The sequence below is a fragment of the Phocoena phocoena genome, chromosome 1, assembly GCF_963924675.1.
Source record: "Phocoena phocoena chromosome 1, mPhoPho1.1, whole genome shotgun sequence".
NCBI classification, from domain to species: domain Eukaryota; kingdom Metazoa; phylum Chordata; class Mammalia; order Artiodactyla; family Phocoenidae; genus Phocoena; species Phocoena phocoena.
This window is the reverse complement of record NC_089219.1, coordinates 156,013,056-156,036,425: the sequence shown is the minus strand read 5'-3', so window position 1 is coordinate 156,036,425 and position 23,370 is coordinate 156,013,056. Positions and strand designations below refer to the sequence as shown.

General features: G+C 42.4%; 1 pseudogene; it reads left to right on the top strand.

The window, feature by feature from the left end:
• Positions 1-2,709: 2,709 nt before the first annotated feature.
• LOC136128475 (UDP-N-acetylglucosamine--peptide N-acetylglucosaminyltransferase 110 kDa subunit pseudogene) lies at positions 2,710-5,850 on the top strand (annotated as a pseudogene).
• Positions 5,851-23,370: the final 17,520 nt, after the last annotated feature.

Here is a 23,370-nt window from a genome sequence, read left to right as displayed (position 1 = left end):
AACCATTTCTTTTCACTCCCACTGCTACTGCTATTGTCACTGCCTTAACTAGGGCTTTATCCTGAAGTTCTTTATATAAATATATAAATATCTATATATAAATATAATATACAAATAAATAAAATATAATATTAATTCTGATGATTTTAAAGTCTTTTCTTGATAAAGAATTTTCCTGATAAAGATACACAATATCTTATATAAATATTTTTGTATTATCTGTTCTTTTCTTAGAAATTTAGCCATATGATTCTATCTCTTGGTTTGTCTAGAACTTTTTGATTGAATGCTGGCTATTTTATTTGGCTTTTTTTGTTTTTCTCAGTGGAAACGTTGTTTTGCTTCAAAATATTTTATTCTACCCGGAAGTAGCAAATGTTCAAATTACAATTTTTTAAATGCTTTCAAATATCAATACTATAGGTGTCACAAAATCTAGAAAAATGACATTTAAAAATTAACTACTGCCAGATGTGTCTCTATAAAACTTTTCCCCCACTCTTTTAGCTATACATTCTTTAACTGCCTCCTCATGTGACAGTTTATGTATTTTCAAAATAAAATTTTAAGAAATAAACTTTGTAGTTTTTAGACATAGATTTCTTGTAACATGGTTGATTAGAATTTGCTTCTAGTTATTAATAGTTTAGAAAAGTTTATTTCAGCTTCACAATTTATTATTGATAATGTCATTAATTTTTATTGTTAACTTTGAGAAAACCTCTATGGATTACTTCCTCATAAGTATTTACTATTATAAATGCATTACTGATTTCAGTACTGCTATAGGTTTGTGCATTACAGGGATTCTGATAAAATACTCATTCACACCATTCTATTACGTACATTGTTGATGGAGTATATTTATTTATTTATTTATTTATTTATTTTTGGCTGTGTTGGGTCTTCGTTGCTGTGCGCAGGCTTTCTCTACTTGCAGGGACTGGGGGCCACTCTTCGTTGCGGTGCACAGGCTTCTCATTGCGGTGGCTTCTTTTGTTGCAGAGCACGGGCGCTAGGCACGGAGGCTTCAGTAGTTGTGGCTCGCAGGCTCAATAGTCGTGGCTCACGGGCTCTAGAGCGCAGGTTCCCTAGTTGTGGCACACCGGCTTAGTTGCTGCGTGGCATGTGGGATCTTCCCGGACCAGGGCTCGAACCCTTGTCCCCTGCATTGGCAGGTGGCTTCTTAACCACTGCGCCATCAGGGAAGCCCCTGGAGTATATTCTTGACAGAAGAAAATTTCCGTTTTGACTGAGCATTGATGAGAACTGAATCTTTGACTTATCTTTCACATGCCTGATGATTGAAATAATTTTCCACAGAATAGCTTCTGGTTTTGTACTTTTCAGTTCTTTTTTTCTTCTTCAAACGCACATGCTTTGAGAGCTGTGAAGTGCAAGACATGGCTATATTGTAAGGTGGTTTTTGTCCTTATGCTTCTGTGTCTTGTGCTAGGTTAAGTCAGTAGAGTAGTCAGTATGAGTACTGGAAGTTATTCCTGTAATGGGATAGTATATAGTCAATTACATAGGGCAGTGTCTGAAAATCACATAATAGCCTCACTTAAAACATGTCCTTAGGGCTTCCCTGCTGGCGCAGTGGTTGAGAGTCCACCTGCCGACGCAGGGGACACGGGTTTGTGACCCGGTCTGGGAAGATCCCACATGCCGCGGAGCGGCTAGGCCCGTGAGCCATGGCCGCTGAGCCTGTGCGTCCAGAGCCTGTGTTCCACAACGGGAGAGGCCACAACAGTGAGAGGCCCGCGTACCACAGAAAAGAGAAAATCTCCTTAGCCAGATTTTAAAAAAGCCTGTGGCCGTTCCAATATGATCCAACATAGCAGAATACGATAGAAGGAAAATTGGCAAAGAAAGAGACGCTGGTCTTACCTGATGGAAGTTAAAATATCTCACTTTTGACAATTTTGCAAAAACTTATAATTCCATGAACTAATTTCTAGGGTTCTTCATAGGACCTCAAAAGGAACCCATAGAGTTGTGGAACAACAATAGAAGCTGCTGTGATGAGAAGCCCGGGCACCGCAACAAGAGAAAGTCTGCACGCAGCATTGAAGACCCATCGCGGCCAAAATAAAAATAAATAAAGATAAATAGATTTATTTTTTAAAAAGTAATACTCAGGTTTGAGGCATGAGAAATATGATGAGGAGAAATTAGCTAATCCTTTCAGAACTTTTAAAATATCAAACTCAGTCTCTAAGATTTTAGCATTATATACAACATTGGTTACTTATTAGTGGTTTGGGAAGGCCAATTAAAAATTTTCTGATCCTACTGTATTGAAATTCACGGCCCTAATGTTTTCCACATTGACTATATGAATGATGAAGTAAAGTCAATCATGTATTTCCTTTCCAACTGGACAGAAAACAAAAATTTTTAAAGTGTTTGGACTACTGACTTTTGATTTCTTCTAAGGCAAGTGTATAGGTAATTTTTATTCCCTGATTAGGAGAAAACTGGTGGAAGAGGGCAGGGTTAAGAATTAAGATTTCAAGAGCGTGAGAGGTAGATGGCCAACCAGAGTTCCTAAGGTTCGGTGCCTGTAACTGTTGCCGCCGCTTAAGCCTGCCAAAGCAGTGGTACGGCTGCTGCCCTCGTATTTGCTACCTCTAGAAACATTCTTGCCAGTAGTGGCGGCAGCGGGACTCAATTACCCCCTTTTCTTGCTCTCTCCAGAAGCTCCAGATGGCGTCTTCTGTGGGCAACGTGGCCGACAGCACAGAACCAACGAAACGTATGCTTTCCTTCCAAGGGTTAGCTGAGTTGGCACATCGAGAATATCAGGCAGGAGATTTTGAGGCAGCTGAGAGACACTGCATGCAGCTGTGGAGACAAGAGCCAGACAATACTGGAGTACTTTTATTACTTTCATCTCTACACTTCCAGTGTCGAAGGCTGGACAGATCTGCCCACTTTAGTACTCTGGCAATTAAACAGAACCCTCTTCTGGCAGAAGCCTATTCGAATTTGGGGAATGTGTACAAGGAAAGAGGGCAGTTGCAGGAAGCAATGGAGCATTACCGGCATGCATTGCATCTCAAACCAGATTTCATCGATGGTCATATTAACCTGGCAGCCGCTTTGGTAGCAGCAGGCGACATGGAAGGGGCAGTACAAGCTTACGTCTCTGCTCTTCAGTGCAATCCTGATTTGTACTGTGTTCGCAGTGACCTGGGGAACCTGCTCAAAGCCCTGGGTCGCTTGGAAGGAGCCAAGGCATGTTATTTGAAAGCAGTGGAGACGCAACCGAACTTTGCAGTAGCTTGGAGTAATCTTGGCTGTGTTTTCAATGCACAAGGGGAGATTTGGCTTGCAATTCATCACTTTGAAAAGGCTGTCACCCTTGACCCCAATTTTCTGGATGCTTATATCAATTTAGGAAATGTCTTGAAAGAGGCACGGATTTTTGACAGAGCTGTGGCAGCTTACCTTTGTGCCCTAAGCTTGAGCCCAAATCATGCAGTGGTACGTGCCAACCTGGCTGGTGTATACTATGAGCAAGGCCTGATGGATCTGGCAATAGACACCTACAGGCGAGCTATTGAATTGCAACCACATTTCCCTGATGCTTACAGCAACCTAGCCAACGCTCTGGAAGAGAAGGGCCGTGTTGCCGAAGCAGAAGATTGTTATAATACAGCTCTGCGGCTGTGCCCCACCCATGCAGACTCTCTGAATAACCTAGCCAATATCAAAGGAGACCAGGGAAACATTGAAGAGGCAGTTTGCTTGTATCGTAAAGCATTAGAAGTCTTCCCAGAGTTTGCTGTTGCCCATTCAAATTTAGCACGTGTATTGCAGCAGCAGGGAAAACTTCAGGAAGCTCTGATGCATTATAAGGAAGCTGTTCGAATCAGTCCTACCTTTGCTGACGCCTACTGTAACATGGGAAACACTCTAAAGGAGATGCAGGATGTTCAGGGAGCCTTGCCGTGTTATACTCGTGCCATTCAGATTAACCCTGCGCTTGCGGATGCCCACAGCAATCTGGCTTCCATTCACAAGTATTCAGGGAATATTCCAGAAGCAATTGCTTCTTATCGCACTGCTCTGAAGCTTGAACCTGACTCTCCTGACGCTTATTGTGATTTGGCTCATTGCCTGCAGATTGTCTGTGATTGGACAGACTATGATGAGCGAATGAAGAAGTTGGTCAGCATTGTGGCTGACCAGCTGGAGAAGAATAGGTTGCCTTCTGTGCAGCCTCATCATAGTATGCTCTATCCTCTTTCTCATGGCTTCAGGAAGGCTATTGCTGAGAGCCATGGGAACCTCTGCTTGGACGAGATCAGTGTCCTTCATAAACCACCGTACGAACATCCAAAAGACTTGAAGCTCAGTGATGGTCGACTGCGTGTAGGATACGTGAGTTCTGACTTTGGGAATCATCCTACTTCTCATCTTATGCAGTCTATTCCAGGCACGCACAATCCTGATAAATTTGAGGTCTTCTGTTATGCCCTGAGCCCAGATGACGGCACAAACTTCCGAGCGAAGGTGATGGCAGAAGCCCATCATTTCACTGATCTTTCTCAGATTCCATGCAATGGGAAAGCAGCTGATCGCATCCATCAAGATGGTATACACATCCTTGTAAATCTGAATGGTTATACCAGGGGTGCTCGAAATGAACTCTTTGCTCTCAGGCCAGCTCCTATTCAGGCAATGTGGCTGGGCTACCCTGGGACCAGTGGCGTGCTTTTCATGAATTATATCATCACTGATCAAGAAACTTCACCTGCTGAAGTTGCTGAGCAGTATTCTGAGAAACTGGCTTATATGCCCCATACTTTCTTTATTGGTGATCATGCCAATATGTTCCCTCACCTGAAGAAGAAAGCAGTCATCGATTTTAAGTCCAATGGGCACATTTATGACAATCGGATTGTACTGAATGGCATCGACCTCAAAGCATTTCTTGATAGTCTCCCAGATGTGCAGATTGTCAAGATGAAATGTCCTGATGGAGGAGACAGTGCAGACAGCAGTAATACAGCTCTTAATATGCCTGTCATTCCTATGAATACTATTGCAGAGGCAGTTATTGAAATGATTAACAGAGGACAAATTCAGATAACAATTAATGGATTCAGTCTTAGCAATGGACTGGCAACTACCCAGATCAACGTTAAGGCTGCCACTGGAGAGGAGGTTCCCCATACCATTATTGTAACCACACGTTCTCAGTACGGGTTACCGGAAGATGCCATCGTGTACTGTAACTTCAATCAGTTATATAAATTTGACCCATCTACTTTGCAGATGTGGGCAAATATTCTGAAGCGTGTTCCCAATAGTGTACTGTGGCTGTTGCGTTTTCCAGCAGTAGGAGAACCTAATATTCAACAGTACGCACAAACTATGGGCCTTCCCCAGAACCGTATCATTTTTTCACCTGTTGCTCCTAAAGAGGAACATGTTCGGAGAGGCCAGCTGGCTGATGTCTGCTTGGACACTCCACTCTGTAATGGACACACCACAGGGATGGATGTCCTTTGGTCAGGGACACCCATGGTGACTATGCCAGGAGAGACTCTTGCTTCCCGAGTTGCATCTTCCCAGCTCACTTGTTTAGGCTGTCTTGAGCTTATTGCTAAAAACAGGCAAGAATATGAAGACATAGCTGTGAAACTGGGAACTGATCTAGAATACCTGAAGAAAATTCGTGGCAAAGTCTGGAAGCAGAGAACATCTAGCCCTCTGTTCAACACCAAACAATACACGATGGACCTAGAGCGGCTCTATCTACAGATGTGGGAGCATTACGCAGCTGGCAACAAACCTGATCACATGATTAAGCCTGTTGAAGTCACTGAGTCGGCCTAAATAATGACTGTGTGCACAGGAGAATTACCCCTGTACCTGAGCCTCAACCTTATGGGGTAAGGCAACTACTTTCTCCTTATCTGTACAATACCATGTTGCAGATGGGTGACAGACAATGATAAGAAATAGCACAGCCAGACTTGCTTCCTGCATGATCATGATCACGATAGGGAGAGACACAAGAGATGGGAAACTGCTGTTCCACAAGGAGTCTTCGTAGAATTTTGCAGCAACCAGGTGTCTGGAAGGTTTGGAAGGTAAGTCTGGAAGGTCTGATCTCCCTTGGTCTTCCATGGGATGGATGGTTAGTGTGGAAGGGAGATAGAGATTGCCCAGCCGTTTTGTGATTATCATGGATTGATTGAGTCTTCTGAATTAATATTTTTCTTTATATTTTGGGTATTGGAGCTTTTAAAAATGTTTGGTTTCAGGTATTTTTATTCATGTGAAGTGTATATGATTCTCTTGAGATAAGGTTTTAAGCTAAAATATTCCTTGTTTTAGTTTCTGAACTCTACAGATAAATGGGGACTTTGCTGGTGTAGTCTTTTTATAGGTTTTAGAAACCACTGGAGCCTATATCAGTCATTTTAGTGTCTGACATAGTGTTTGGAACTCTCAGTGCTTTGTTGGTTTATAGATGATGGCTTAAATTCTTTTCCTGGTCCATTTCCTTCTTCCCTTCCCCCCACTTTAAAAATTCTCCTGTAACTTGGCTAACAAAAAACCAAGTCTGATTCAAAACCTCCCAGAGTGTTTCTCTTAAGCGCATCATCTGGTGCCAAATGAAGATTCTTAGGAGTGATTATTCATTCTGAAGGGCACAGTTGTGGTGCTCTCACTGATGATAATAATAATGGATTTTTGACCCAGAGTTTTGACCTATTTCACCAGTGTTTCACCGTTGACTGCCCCTCTATGCTGCTTCCAAAAGTGATAGTGTGTGATAAGATATTTACTTTCATTTATAAAGTTTGTTTTTTTTTTTTAGTGAGTCCTGTTCTTCCTTTTTCTTTCAGCAGAAATGAAATCCCAGGTAAGTATAAGTATTCAAATATTTGATCAGTAAGTCACAGTTATCTCCAGTACATTAAATAACTTTCATCAAAAAACATGTTATAGGTAAAAAGCTCTGAAGGACCAGCTATGTATATGATAATTATGTTTCAGACCTTCCAGGGTATTATATATAATAACTTGTCTTCTGGACGTGGTCTTGAAGTCTTTATGGATTCAGCCTCAGTAGTAGTGAAGTGCACTGCTACTTGGTTTAGAGTACAAATTAGACTTTAGCCCTCCTGGAGGTTGAGTGTTGGGTATTGAAAAGCATAGGAATGAAATTATTGTATTTCAACAAAGGATCGAGGGCTTGAGGCTTAAACAAGGCAACATATGTGTGGGAAGCAGTCAGTCTTGAGAGCAGGTAACGACATGCCAGGCATGCGGCCGCTGCTCGAAGGAACTGTCCCTACTTGTTCTCCTCCTTGTTCTATTCCATGGGAGATAAATCACCAGGGCCCAGAGATCAGAAAGAATGTAAAATGAGACAAGCAAAGCTGTGTCCCCCCTGTACATGCAGGTTATTTTTGATGCTTCTGGGTTTATGGGTTTCCTCCCAGGGAAGTTAACCTTGAGCCGAGACAGCCTGTAGATAATGTAAACCACCATCTGGAAGCCTTCCTTTGTCCAGTCTAGATAATCAGCAACTGTAGCATAATAAAATTTGCCTTGCAACCATCAGTTGTCTTGGTCCTGCTGACCCCATTCGTCGGTGCTACTTCAGTTCCTTACCCCTTCCCTTCTGACCCAGGGCGGTGAGATCCTCTTTCTCCGGCTGGTCCGCGGCAAGTGGCACTGGAACAGGGACCTGAAGCATGAAGGCAATTAAAAGAAAAAGAAAGTGCAGGTAAGAGAACCCTTAAGCAAAATATGTGTGGCCACCAGTAAAAGTGAAACTAATAGAAGCATAAGGCAATAGTCAGAAGTAAAATAAGATGAGGCAAAAGGGCTCAAAGGAGTGTGAATTATTTGCTCAGGTTTTACTTTCGATGCTTAAAGCTCTCGGTAATAAAGTTTCTACCTCACGGTTGACTGAATTTTTACAGCATATCCATGGTGTATCTCCCTGGTTTCCTGATGGCGGCTCTGTTGACATAGAAATCTGGCAGAAAGTTGGAGAAGATTTAAAAAATTGTTATGAGTCTCGAGGGCCTACTCATACTCCTGTTGTTACATATTGTTTGTGGACTCTGATAAAAATGTGTTTAGATTCTTCTCATGATAGTGTTGATTTGAATGTCAAGTCAGAAAAACATAAGCCTCTGACAGGAGAGACTGTATTATCAGCTACTGTGTCGCCAATTCCTAAACCGAAAGAGCTAATTAATGTAAATATTTTAGATGAAGAGGAACATTTTGACTTAACAGATGACGCTTGTAAACATAAAAGAGAGAAATATCCTGAGGATGATTTTCTAATGGCTATGATAGATAAGTCAGTGAAAAAGCTGCAGGTTAATAAGGACTGTCTTCCTCAAAAATCTACATCTGTAAAAATGCTCAGTCCCTTGCAGCACGCTGTACAAGGAGCAATAAAACGAGGAGAAGATCCTATTTTCTGTTGTCCCGTCATAGAAAGACCTGATCCTAATAATCCTCAACAAGCTACTAGGGAGCATCAGGCTCTCCCTTTTAAAGTTTTGAAAGATTGAAAATCTGCCTGTGCTCAGTATGGGTCCACTGCTCCTTTTCCTACTGCTATGCTTGACAGGAGAAGCTCTTCCCCCCGCTGATTGGAAGTCTATTGCACGAGCTTGTTTAAATGGTGGAGATTATTTAATATGGAAGTTTGATTTTTATGAACGGGCTGCTGAACAAGCAGAAAAGAATGCTGCCCATAATATTCCGGTTGATTCTCATATGCTGATGGGGAAGGACAATATCTTTCTTTACAAGATCAATTAACTTATTCCTTTGTTGCTTATCTCAAATAAATTATTTGGCATTACAAGCCTGGAGGAAATGACCTTCTACACACAAAACTGAGGATCTTTCAACAATTAGACAGGGACCTGATGAACCATATGCTGATTTTGTAGATAGGTTGTCACAGGCGGTGGGGAGACTCATTGTGGACGGACTCACTGGTACAACTGTAGTTAAGCAACTTGCTTTTGAGAATGCTAATAATGCACGTCAGGCTGCGATTCGACCTTGGAGAAAACAGGGAACATTGGAGGACTATGTTCGCCTTTGTTCAGACATTGGGCCTGCTTATATACAGGGTGCTGCTGTGGCTGCAGCATTAACTAAAGTGGGGTTTAAAAACAATCAAAAGAAAACAAAGACTTGTTTTAAATGCGGAAAGGCAGGTCATTTTGCTAGAGAATGTAGATCTTTTAATTCTAACCCTAGTCCTTCCTTCCCTACTCAGAAACCTCCAGATGGTCAGAAAATCCCTGGTTTATGCCCTAAATGCAATAGAGGAAAACACTGGGCACAAGATTGTTGCTCAGTGGCCCACAAGGATGGGCCACCACTGTCGGGGAACTCCTCCCGGGGCCTTCCCCGGCCCCAACAAATAATAAGGGCAATGTCTGTGTATCCTCCTCAAATTATCAATCAGACATTAACCAAAAACAAAAACATACAATATCCTCGCTCTCCAGAGCAACACCAGGAAGCGCAGGACTGGAGCTCAGTACCTCCGCCCGATATGTATTAACTCCTGAAATGGGTCCTCAGGCCCTCTCTACGGGCATCTGTGGACCTTTACCCAAGGGTTTGATGGGACTATTATTGGGAAGAAGTAGTGCCACCATGAAAGGTTTAACTATTATGTCAGGAGTCACAGATTCTGACTACGAAGGAGAAATAAAAGTCATGGCACAAGCTATTAAAAATATAATAACTATTTCTCCTGGTGATAAAACTGCACAATTGCTACTTTTGCCCTTTGTACCTCATGGACAAATTTGACAACATCAAAAGAGAGAAACAAAGGCTTTTGGATCGTCTAATGCTGCCTACTGGATTCAGAAGATAGGGAAAGAACGTCCAGAAATGAAATGAACCATTAATGGAAAGGTTTTTTCAGGTTTGTTAGACACTGGAGCTGATGTGTCTGTTATGACGCAGATACACTGGCCTAAACGTTGGCCCATTAGTCCTACTATTACAGAACTTCACGGAATAGGACAAAGTTCTTCTCCTATGCAAAGTAGTCAGTTTTTATTATGGCAAGATAGTGAGGGCCATTCAGGATACTTCCAGCCTTATGTTTTGCCTGGGCTGCCTTTAAACCTCTGGGGCCGAGATATATTAAAAGAAATGGGAGTATTACTTTATAGTCCAAACTCTCAAGTCTAATATGATGTTGGATCAAGGATTTCTTCCCACAAAAGGGCTGGGAACAAATCAACAAGGAACTGTCTCTCCTATTGATGTGAAAATTAAATATGATAGACAAGGTTTGGGTTTTTCTTAGGGGCCTTGGATTCTCCTCCACTCACTGCTGATCCAATTACTTGGCTGACTGATGACCCTGTATGGGTGGACCAATGGCCCCTCACAAAGGAGAAATTAGAAGCTGCAGAACAATGAGTACTGGAACAATTAGGGCATTTAGAAATTTCCAGTAGTCCTTGGAATACTCCTCTTTTTATTATCCAGAAAAAATCTGGAAAATATAGGTTATTACAGGATCTAAGAGCTGTTCATAAAACTGTGCTAATAATGGGAGCTCTTCAACCAGGCCTACCCTCTCCAACAGCCATACCACACAATTATCATCTTTTAGTTATAGATTTAAAAGATTGTTTTTTCACTATTCCTTTGTTTCCTGAAGATAGAAAACATTTTGCTCTTAGCTTGCCTTCCTTAAATTTTAAGGAAGCCATGAGGAGATTTCAATGGAAAGTATTGCCTCAGGGCATGGCAAATAGTCCTACATTATGCCAAAAATATGTGGCTCAGGCCTTGACTCCTGTGAGAAAAAGGTTTCCATCGTTATATCTCATACATTATATGGATGATATACTTTTAGCCACTGATAATATTTCTTTATTAGAGACTGCTTTTCAATTTTTACAACAGTCCTTACAATCATTTGGCTTGGTCATTGCCTCAAAAAAAATTCAAAGACAATCTCCATTTTTATATTTGGGAAAATATATTGATAACACTACTATTAGGCCTCAAAAACTGCAAATTCGAGTTGATAATTTAAAAACATTAAATGCTTTTCAAAAATTACTTGGAGATATTAATTGGCTAAGGCCTTCCTTAAAACTTACTACTGCTCAATTATATAGCCTTTGTTTGATATTTTTAAAGGTGACTCAGATCCTTCTTCTTCACGCTCTGTGACTCCAGAAGGATTTCAAGCTTTACAAATAGTCAATAGATCTATCAGTTCTACACAATTAACTAGAACTCATACTCACCTTCCAATTTTCTTAATGATTTGTCCAACTCCTCATGTGCCTACTGCCATCTTATGGCAAACTGTTGGAATTATTGAATAGATTCATATGAAAACTACACCCTCTAAAGTTATTAACCCTTATTATGAACTTATTAGTGATTTAATAATGCAAGGTAGAACTAGATGCTTACAACCTATAAGTATAGAACCGTCTCAAATTATTATCCCTTATTCACTTAGTCAACAAAATTGGCTTTTTCAACATAGTAATGAATGGGGTCTTGCTCTTGCAGGATTTTCAGGTACCTTGGAATGCTATTACCCTGCTGATAAATTGATCCAATTTAGCAAACTTAACTCATATCTTTCCTTCTATAATTAGGCAACAGCCTGTTCTTCATGTACCTTTGGTTTTTACGGGCGGTTCTTCTTCAGGAGTGGCTACTGTAATCATTGACGATGGAACAAACCTCATTAAAGAGACTTCCTTGACTTCAGCTCAACGTGTTGAACTGTATGCTGTCATTATGGCTTTTAAACATTTGCCTTCTATATCTTTTAATTTGTTTTCTGAGAGTAAATATCTTATTAGCTTGTGATTTCTTCTGGAGACTGCGACCATAGGACATACTAATGACCCTGAATTCTCATCCCCTTTTCATTTGCTTCAACAGCTTATTCGTTCCCACGATGGTCCTGTTGCAGGTCTGTATATCAGCTTATTCGTTCCCACGATGGTCCTGTTGCAGGTCTGTATATCCGTGCTCATTCTAACTTGCCTGGTCCATTGACTAAACTTAATGCAACTGCAGATGTTTTAACTCGATCTAAACGTGATCTTTACCCTGTACATTTGCCTCCCAAGAATAGAGTTGAAGTTACTCTTCCTCCTCAATCTCTTGTCCCTAAAGCAGGACATGTCCCAATTTACCGTACTTCTCCTTTCCGTTCATCATGCTGTCAAGGATGGCTAATGTACTGCATTCATTATCTTCATACTGTTGATACTCATGGTCCATGTCCTGGACACCCTCATATTATGGTAAGTTATGATCAAACTGCTTCACAAGCAGCACAGCCGTTGCACGCTTTACACCGTCAGTCGGCGGCTACATTACACACACAATTTTCCCTTACTCGTGAAGCCGCCCGACAAATTGTTAAGCAATGCCCACAGTGCTTACCTCACCTTCCTGTTCCACATTATGTTGTTAATCCTCGTGGATTATTACCTAGACATTTATGGCAAATGGATGTTACTCATATCCCGTCTTTTGGGAAATTACAGTTTGTTCATGTCACTATCGATACTTATTCTGGTTTCCTCTGTGCTACAGCACAGACCGGAGAAGCTACTAAATATGTTATCACTCATTTATTATACTGTTATGCTTTCATGAACCTTCCCAAAACTATTAAAACAGATAACGGGCCCGCTGCTTTTGCAACATTTTGTAATTCATTACAAAATTACCCATATTACAGGCATTCCATATAACCCTCAAGGACAAGGTATTATAGAACGTGCAAATAGATCTTTAAAGCTAACTATTGAAAAAATAAAAAGGGGGAATTGTCTAGAACAACGCCACGTAACCTTATAAATCATGCTCTGTTTATTTTAAATGTTCTCACTGTTGACAAATTTGGCTGCTCTGCAGGGGAAAGGTTGGTGGCTGAGCCAAGATTGGCCTCTCAATCTCCGGAGGTCCTCTGGAAAGATCCGTTAACCAGCACTTGGCGTGGTCCTGATCCTGTGTTGATTTGGGGACGTGGTCACGTGTGTATCTTTCCCAGATCAGCGCCTGGACCTTGCTGGTTTCCTGAGCGCTTAGTCAAGCAGATAGATGGCTCGCCACAGCTCACAACTAGTTCAGAAGATGAAGAAGCTCTGCATCTCTCCCGAAAATTTGACAGTGTTGATTCAGAAGAAGAAAAAGAAGAGGAGAGCACTTGCCAGGACGACTCCAAGGAGTGATGTTCCAACTTGGGGACAAATTAAACAACTGGTTTCACGAGCTCAAGAGTTAGTGAAACAACAGAATAATCCTGTTACACCTGTAACTTTATTTTTGGTTATGTTGGCAACCATTTCATGTGTTCCCTCTGTTAATGCAGCAACTTACTGGGCCTATGTACCTGATCCTCCACTATTACAACCCATATCTTGGTCTGAAGCAGAGTTTCCTGTATTTTACAATGATAACTGTTTATGGGCCTCTTATTGGGAATATAAAACAAATCAGTATGTCTGTAAATTATACTAACTGGTTTAGTACCCATCCTGTCTGTCTTAGCCCATTGCATCTGGAAATTAGACGTGTAAAGGCTATTAGTTATGAGCATACAGATGTTGATGAGGGAACGGATCAATCAATTAGTTTCTCAGGCTCTCCAGGCATCCTTCGTTTTACAGGAACCAACATTACTCTTACATGCCTGGCTACCAGCCGACGAGAGGATCTTAAGGATACCATCATTCGGTGTAAAATGGGCAACCTCTTAATATTAGAGGTCAAATCTCATATGCCTCACCACTTAGGGATTCCGCTATTACTATAGCCACGGTTACAGGTGAAGATTCAGGAAATTATTTCTGTATGAAGCGTTTACTTGGAGGACAAGGGATATTTATAGCTGGACATAAGGTTACTATTCTTAACAGAAAATCAAAAAATCAATTTCCTCCTTTTATGACCGTTAACTTTCCTGGATCCACTTTTGAACGTTGCAATGCATCTTGGAATAATAACCAAATATGGTGTACTATAGATTATACCAAGGTGTCAATTCTTATCTCTTCTATTCCCATCATAGATAGGTTTATCACATTTCAAAAGAACTGGGATATATGGAAACTAGCTCTAACTTATTCCAATACACATGTTATAACTTGTGTTGCTCCTCCATATACACGTTTGTGTGGTTCTATTAACATTGGTAATTCTTCCAAAGGAGGATATAATATTAGCTGTGTTAATTGTACTTTTAGCAGTTGTATGTTCCCTTCTGCAGGAACGCAATCTGTGCTTATACGAAAGCAACCCATGTGTGTTATGGTGCCTGTACATCTGGGAGAACCTTGGTATGAAGATACTGGAGTACAGGCATGGGTGGAACTCTCTAAAGCCTTGCAGAGAAGGAGACGCTTTCTTGGGTAACTAATAGTAAGTTTACTTGCCTCGGCTGCTCTGTCTGCTACCGTGGCTACTGCCGGTCTTGCTCTTTCACAGAGTATTAATCATGCTCACTTTGCTAATCAGTTATCTCAACATAGCAGTCTTGCTTTATCTTTACAAAGTCACATAGATTTACAGATTAATAACAAGTTAGATGAATTTAGAAACACAATTTTGGGGATTGGAGATCAGATAGCAGCATTAAAATTGAGGATGCGTTTAGCTTGTCCTGCAAAGTATACATGGATGTTTGTTACTCCTTAAAAGTACAATGACTGTATTTGGGAATGGGAAAAAGTAAAAATGCATCTGCTGAGTGTTTGGTCAGATAATAATATTAGTCTTGATCTTAGGAAATTAAATGCTGAAATTCAGGATATACAAAATGCACATCATGATGATGTTTCACCAGAAGATGTAATTCAAACTTTACTGGACCATTTAAAGTGGTTAAACCCTCAGTCTTGGATTACCGGAAGGTTGTCAGGATTTATTACCCTGGCCATAATTTGCCTATTATTGATATTAATCTTCTCATGTCTGTTTTGTATCCTCATGCAACAGTATACTACTCTCGGCACTAAAATTCATGGAATTCTTTTGCAGCAAAAGTTAAAAAATAAAAAAGGGAGACCTGTGGGAAGCAGTCAGCCTTGAGAGCAGGCTACGGACATGCCAGGCATGCGGCCGCTGCTCGAAGGGACTGTCCCTACTTGTTCCCCTCCTTGTTCCATTCCATGGGAGATAAATCACCAAGGACCAGAAATCAGAAAGAATGTAAAATGAGACAAGCAAAGCTGTGTTCCCCCTGCACATGCAGGTTATTTTTGGTGCTTCTAGGTTTATGGGTTTTCTCCCAGGGAAGTTAACCTTCAGCCGAGACAGTCTGTAAATAATGTAAACCACCACCTGGCAGCCTTCCTTTTTCTAGTCTAGATAATCTGCAACTGTAGCATAATAAAATTTGCCTTGCAACCATCAGTTGTCTTGGTCCTTCTGACCCCACTCGTCAGTGCTACTTCAGTTCCTTACCCCTTCCCTTCTGACCCTGGGCGGTGAAATCCTCTTTCTCCGGCTGGTCCGCGGCACACATGAATATAAGTTTTTGTCTTGCTGTACTGCACCTATGCTCTCTAGTAACAGATATTTTGTCTGCTAGTAGTGTTTTAGATTATGTCTTTCCAAAGCGCTGAGGCACTGCACCTATTCTGTAGTTGCAGCTGATGCCTGAATGTATCCTAGCTGACAAATTATTGATTAATAAGAACTTGAATTTCTGAAAGATTTGTACTGTTGACCAAAATCTGAGCAAGGAGTCCCAAATGTAATTCTTAGCCAGAATTACATGTTAATGAACCATTTAACAGTGTAAATCAAGGAACATCAGTGTAAGGATTTCTTTTAATTTATTTTTTACCTGCTTGAAATATCAGTTAAAATTTGCCAGCTTGGTTACAGATGAACGGATGTTTGAAGTTCACCAAACTACTTAATGTGGGATAGGATAATAGATTTCCAGCACCCTCAAGGCTGTGACCTTGCAGCCATTTTACATAGCACATCCTCCTCCTATAGGGATGAACCTTTCCCTGGCCCGAAAAGTGGCAGCTCTGTTGAAGCTTTGCTTGTTGTAACAGGCTTTTGTTTCCAGGTTACATGTCTGTGGAAGACTTAATTCTGAATAGAGATATAGATATTACTGGAAACTAATTGTTTTTTCTATTATACTCTGATTTATCAAAAAAGTAAAACATTTAAATTGTTCTACAGAAATTCAGAAGCTGTCTTGCAATCTTTAAACAATAAATGAATGAGTTGCCCTTAAAAAAAAAGAATTAAGCAGTTAGGCTTTGTGGACCATATACAGTTTCTGTAACTTCTCCTACCCTTTTTTCTTCAACAACCTTTCTAAACGTGAGACATTATTAGCTCACAGTCCCACAGATCCAGGCTGAGAGCCTGATTTGATTTGTGGCCATTATTTGCCGATTCCTGCTCTGCGTCCTTACTGAGGAGGGGGACCATGTTTGAGTAATCACTTCTTTGCATCAACTGTTGGTCTTCTGGGGCTTGTCCTTACTCTCCTACAGTCTCGAATCAACATGGCATCCAGAGAAATCTTGTTAAAACATCAGTGAGATCATGTCACTTAAGTCTCTTCAATGGCTCCTTCACAGGAAAAGCAAAGTCCTCAAAGTGCGTCCACAGCCCTAGAAATGTGGGCCTCTGTTTCCTGTCTGACTGTTTCCTTCTCCTCTCCACTTTGCTCCCTCTGTTTTCCACACACTGACATCCTCTCTGCTCCTTGGATACTCCAAACCCACTCTTGCCTCATTGCCTTTCCATCTGACTGTTCCCTCTGCTTGTACTATTCACTTCCCAGTTATGCACCTTGCTCCCTCTCACAACCTTAAGTTCCCTCTTATATTTTATCTTCCCCAGAAAGCCCTCATCGATCACTTAGTTTCAGATTGCAGCCTCCTCCTACCAGCTAACAATCTCCATCTCCCTTCCCTACTTGCTGTTTTTCTCCAACACTTACCTGATATACTATTCTATCCATTTATTTAATTTTTATTTACATATTTATACTTATGATTTTTTTTTTTTTTTTTTTTTTTTTGCGGTGCGCAGGCCTCTCACTGTTGTGGCCTCTCCCATTGTGGAGCACAGGCTCCGGAAGCGCAGGCCCAGCGGCCATGGTTCATAGGCCTAGCCGCTCCGCGGCATGTGGGATCTTCCTGGACGGGGGCACGAACCCGTGTCCCCTGCATCAGCAGGCAGACTCTCAATCACTGCGCCACCAGGGAAGCCCTATACTTATGATTTTATATTTGCTTATTTACTTTTGTCTCCCCCCTCAGCTCAAGAGAGACTATATTCATCTGTGTTAATCACTGCTGGGTTTCCTGAACATGCCTATAAATCATACTGAAGAATGGTGCCTGAAATTTGGTAAGGGATCAATCAGTTTCCTTGGCTGGATGAAGAAATGTGTTCATAAATGAATGAACAGATCTTCGGGGCTTCTGCCTTGAGGACTACTGGGAAGAGGATGGCAAATGGTTGGGACAGGGTACTGCAAAAAGTAGTATTTGGAGTACTCTGATAGCTATCCTAACAGATAAGATTGTGTTCATTTAAGTAATTTTAATGAGAGAGCTGGGAACTAGGGACACACAGCATTAAGGTTTTTATAATGCATTCTGTAGAGCTCTTTTTAAGTCTGTACAAATATCATTGAATATATATGCATACATATACACCTCTGTTACTTAGTGCTTTACAAGAGCCCCTCAAGGAAGGGGTCGTAGCAACTCTCAGTATCCTTCCTTTATGAAGAGCTTAATTTATTCAAAGTTACATCATAATTTATTTGTAACTGTGAAACTAGACTTAGTTATTGAATAGACCCTCCCTTGAAACGTATGACATTAATAAAACCAACAAAAATTTGTTCAGTTTCCAACGATAGACACACTACAGACTCAATTATGGGCCATCCAGTTTAATGAAGGGAAGAAGTGATTTAACAAATATAGAGCAAACAGAATATGAAGTTTTATCCTCCATTAATGTTAGTAACGGATACTGTGGGCTCCAATGCCTTCAAGATAGCGTGAGACCATCATCTCTGTGTCATGGGCAGGGGGATGTTCAGCCAGGATGTCTTTCACTGTCACTGAGAAAAATTTCCGTAATATATAATGATACCTACTGAAACTGATATGGGGCATTTGGGTAATAAGGAATCCATTAGCATATTTTTCCGGAAGGCTTGACTACAAAATGAAGACAGTAGATTTGGACACTTTCAGCCATGAAGAAGTTGTTTGGATATTCATCTTTATGCCTAGTGAAATAAGCTTATTTCATCTCTGCAGCTTCCCATATACTATTTTCCCACCTCTGTTTTATGTTTGGAAAGACTTTTAGAAATTGAAAGTCAAGTTAAAAAGTGAGTGACAACTTAAATGATATATGGAATATTTTGCTGACTTACAAGAGCATGCAGAATTAAATATGACACAGTTCAAATGTTTATTTTAACGTGTATGTTGAGGTGGAGTTTTCAAGATGCCTGAAAATGAGAATTCACCTTCCAGTGTGTGTTACCAGTTCTGTTCATTGCACAAAATCATCTTCATAAAACATACTGTTTTCTATGTACCTGGTATATATCTCAATTAGTTTGAAGAATTTCTCAGATACCTCTTAATATGTAGTGCTCCAATCCCAATCTTGCCATGTCCTGTACCAGTGACACAGCACACAGGAGTTTTATTTCTCTTTATTTCTCTGGGTTGTTCAGAACCCAATGAAAGAACAATGGAATGGGATCAAAGAGATCAGGGTTCGTGTCCCAGATTTACCATAAAATAATTGTGTCCTCTTGGGAAAATTATAGTCATTCTAGGTCCCTTTTCTTTACTTTGACAGAGCTGCACTAGATGACCCCAAATAATGTAGCACTTTTTCAGTAGTAGCTTAGATGTTCTTGGTATTCTGAAATAAATGAAGACAATGACACATGGAGCTGTGCAACATCTCTGTAACACTGTTGTCTTAGAGTTGCCTCCATTTTACAGATGATAAGATGACTGTGCATAGAAGTAGATGTTTGGAACCAGCGGTTCCAAAGTAAGTGGAAGTAAACCACAAATTTCCTTCCTTCCTGAAGCTCACTTAGCCAAAACATAGGCTTCTGAATATTAAGCTGTAAAGCATATTATGAGTACATTTTAAAAGAAGCTATTCTTCTAGGATTTCCAATTAATAGCAGGAGGTTTTGAAATTCTTAAAAGATCATCTAATTTTGTGAGATTTACAGTTTTATTTTCCTGTCAGGCACGTTGTATTAGTGCCAGACAATCATCTGAGCTTCTGGATGCTTCTCTGAACCTCTTGAAGTTTTCTTCTTGTTATCTGAAATTCATGCCAGATAAGCCTTTTTCTAGAGCGTATGTACAGACTTGTGCATTTTTATATAGGAAAGCGATGCAGTGAGTCCAGTCGGGGGTTAAGCCCTCATTCTCAGAGTGGTATTGAGCTCCTGGTGAAATATAATCATCATTTCGTCAGAAGCGAAAAGCAGTTATCTCAGGTGTATAATCCCATTAACTAGTTATACATGTACGTATGATACGTGTATTCATTGTACCTACGAGGTGTGTTCTCTTTGGGAAGTACAAAGCTCTTAGAGACATAGGTTGTTCATTTTTTTGTTTTCCCACAAATACTATGACCCTTTGAGCAGGAAGGTCTATATTTTACTAACATCTAGAACCAGCAGTTAACACGGTGTCTGAGATTTAGTCAATAAATATGAAATAGATAAATGAACACATTTTAATGTAAGGGCCAGGACATGGACAAATAGAAGTTTTCCATTTTCAGTCACAAAGCAACAACAGACATAAAAATGATACAGACAAAAAGTGCTACGGTCATTCAAAGAAGGCATAGAATAGATAGAAGGATCTCCTCTATGGCACAGGGAACTATACTCACTATTTTGTAATAACATCTGTATGGGGCACCTGCTCCACACCAGGCCCTATGACAGGTGCTTACATACTTTTCCTCTCCCCCATCCTATGGGGAAAGTACCTCTGCTATAGAGTTAACATTTGCCTCCCCCAAAATTCATACGTTGAAATCCTAACCCCCAAAGTGATGGTATCAGGAGGTGTGGCATTTGGGAGGTGATAAGGTCATGAGGGTAGAGCCCTCATGAACAAAATTAGTGCCCTCATAAAAGAGACCCCGCAGAGGTCCCTCGACCTTTCTGCCATGGGAGGTTACAGAGAAAACATGCCAACTGTGACCCAGGAAGAGGATACTCACCGGAATGTGAATCTGCTCGCACCCTGACCTTAGACTTCCAACCTCCAGAACTATGAGAAATAAATTTCTGTTGTTCATAAGCTACCCAGGCTCTGGTATTTTGTTATAGCAGCCCCAATGGTTTACGATAACCTCTGTCCTTAGGTTTCAGACCCAGAAACTCAACTTTGTAGAGGTTACGAGGACCCTAAAGCCACTCAACCAGGCAGAGGCAGATTTGAAATTTAAGTCTCCAATTCCACATGTAAGTCTATCAGACCCTGTCTCCAGCCATGATGTCATGAACAAGAGCTAATGCAACAAAGAGTTTACATGCAGCAAAACAATTAGCAAGCAAAGTAAGAATATAGTAGACCGACTGTTTTGGTCACCCAATAGCAATTCACCACTCTTCCAGTTGAATAGAAGCCATGCCCCGTGGGCACATTCAGCCCTGCTGTTTTCACTTCCCAGATTTGAGGGTTAGGAAATTATTATCCCTCCTGGCCATCAGCACCCTGACCTCTATCACCCACCGGGCCAGCTTCAAGAACAGCTGGATCCACCTGTTCAAATGAAACAGGTCTGCTCTCTGTGGTGCTGGCTTCTAGTTCAAGCAGCTCTCCCCACATGATAGCAAAGCTGGCTCCCAGCGGTTGCAAGCATGAATCCTACCAGCCTAGCAGTCCCAACAGATAACCTTTTAAGTATTTTTTCCCCAAAGCTCCAGTTAAAAGTCCTAGGCTGGGGCTTCCCTGGTGGCGCAGTGGTTGAGAGTCCGCCTGCCGATGCAGGGGACACGGGTTCGTGCCCCGGTCCGGGAGGATCCCACATGCCGCGGAGCGGCTGGCCCCGTGAGCCATGGCCGCTGAGCCTGCACGTCCGGAGCCTGTGCTCCGCAACGGGAGAGGCCACAACAGTGAGAAGCCCGCGTACCGCAAAAAAAAAAAAAAAAGTAACTTTAAAAGTCCTAGGCTGCTTCCAATTTGACCTGCTCTGGACAAACATTTTCTTTTGAACCAAGAAGGCTGCCAGACAAAATACAGGATGCCCGCCTCGTTAAAGCTGAACTTCAGATAAACAGTAATTTTTTTAGTAGAAGTATGTTGCATGCAATGTTGAAGACACCCTAAAAAGTCGTGGTTTTCACCTAAGGTTCATCTTTAACTGAGCGCCCCGTGTGGGCTTTGCCGGCTGTGGTGGGCGCCAAGCGGGGTCGGCGGGGACGGGGGGGAGGGGGGGGGAACGACTGTGGCCGGAGCCGGGTTGCACACCCAGCCCACAGCGTGCAGGGAGAGAGGGGCAGCCTCGTCTCCGCTGCAGGAGCTGAGACGGGGAGAAGGGGAGCGCCCCAAAAGGAAACCAGCTGCCCCTCCCAGGAGAGAGGAGATGGCTGTTCAGCAGGCAGAAACAGCAGAGGAGCCCGAGCACCGAAGCGGCGGCCTCTGAGGACGCGGCGCACATGTTTCTGGTGGGCGAGGGGCACGCGGGCTGGTCCGTGGGAAAGAGGGGAGCCCGCGCCGGCCCCTCCGCCTCCCGAGCCTGTGCGTTTCCCTAAAAGAGCAGCAGCTGTGCAAACTGACGGTTCACAGTTGTGATAAATCTCCTTAGGAAAGCACTTCGATTAAAGTCACATCTAAATAGAACGCAAGAAGTCACCCCTGAACAAATCAATTGGGAGAGGGGCAGCTCTGGGCGCTCACCCACCCCGCTGCTGTTTTGCTTTCCCCGCAGGACGGGGGCCGCTCACTGGGTCGCGGGGACAGCGCGCTGTCTCAGCTGGGGAAGAGGCGCTTCCTCAGGACACATGCAAAGCCCAAAGTGTGAAAGGAGGCCTTTATTCCATTCCTTTGGGGGATTTCTTAATGACGTAAAGCCCAACTTGGTTTCAGATCTGCCTGTCGTTTCCGTGACAGAACCTTCCTGGGGGGTCCACCAGCAGCGGGGTGGCCAGGCGCCACAGGGCTGTGCTCTCCTTCCCAAGCCAGTTCATCTCCATCTGTAGCATTTTCAGAGAAACTCTCATAAAGTCATTCTCCTGACAAAATGAACAGCCTGAAGACATCACTGAGCCTCTTTTTCTCCCAGGGTCAGGGCCAGCAGGGCTCCCAGGCCACAGGGGCGCAGGACCTCACAATGGGCTTCAGGCCTTCCCCTCCCCTCCCGCCCCTCCCACCCTGCCCTACCCCTCCCCTCCTCCCCTGCAGAAATTACATCCCTTTCTCCAGACTCCCCACTTCAGCTTGAATTTCAGCAGATCTTTACCCTGCCAGTTAGTCATTCAGGACTAATTAGGTGATTGCTTTCATTTGTGGTAGCAGTTGGGGGGGATGAAATGGCTTTGCCCCTATTCTTGTTGGAAAAATAAATCACACCCAGTGTCACTTGAGATCTTATTTTTGCCCCCAATCAAGCAAATTAGCAGCGTGGTTCATTTTCCCAGCGTTCACTCCTGAACAGACGGCAGTGTCCTGGAACATGGCTTAGAGCTGTGTGGTCAGTGCAATTGTTTGGGGCTGTTTGTGCCCACAATGAGACGAGACGCCTGTCTCCCAAAAGAAGAGTGGCCCTTGTCTTGCTTAGGCCAACGAGCCGCCCAGAGCGCGGCCCGCCTGGCTTCTGAGGAAGGTGTACAACGCCATCTAGTGGATATGGGGACTCACTGCAGTGTGCTCGCTCTCCCGCCTTTCCTTCTGGCCGGTAAGGACAAGCAATAATGCTTCTTGTAAATTCCTAAACATAGGGAGGTCTCATTATGTCACCAGGAGTGAAATGTTTGCCTCAATGTCTGTAATGAAAGTGCAACCCCATGCTTGCACAACATCTGTCTTGTCAGTAGCCCTCTTTCATCCCGATGTTTAAATCAAGACAGGATCGTCATTGTCTGAGCAATGGGTATCTCTGTGAAGCTGGGTAGTTCTCCCCTGTCCCAAGTAGTGTGGGAGGAGACAGTCTGCACCTTCAGAGGCGCCTTCATCTCTGCAGCCTCGCCATCCTCCTCATCTCGCCCACAGCAAGCCCGATTCCAAAGTGCACAGGGTAGAGGCGTCCGAAAGTTGGCTTGTTCAACCAGGGGCATTGCCACTTCCC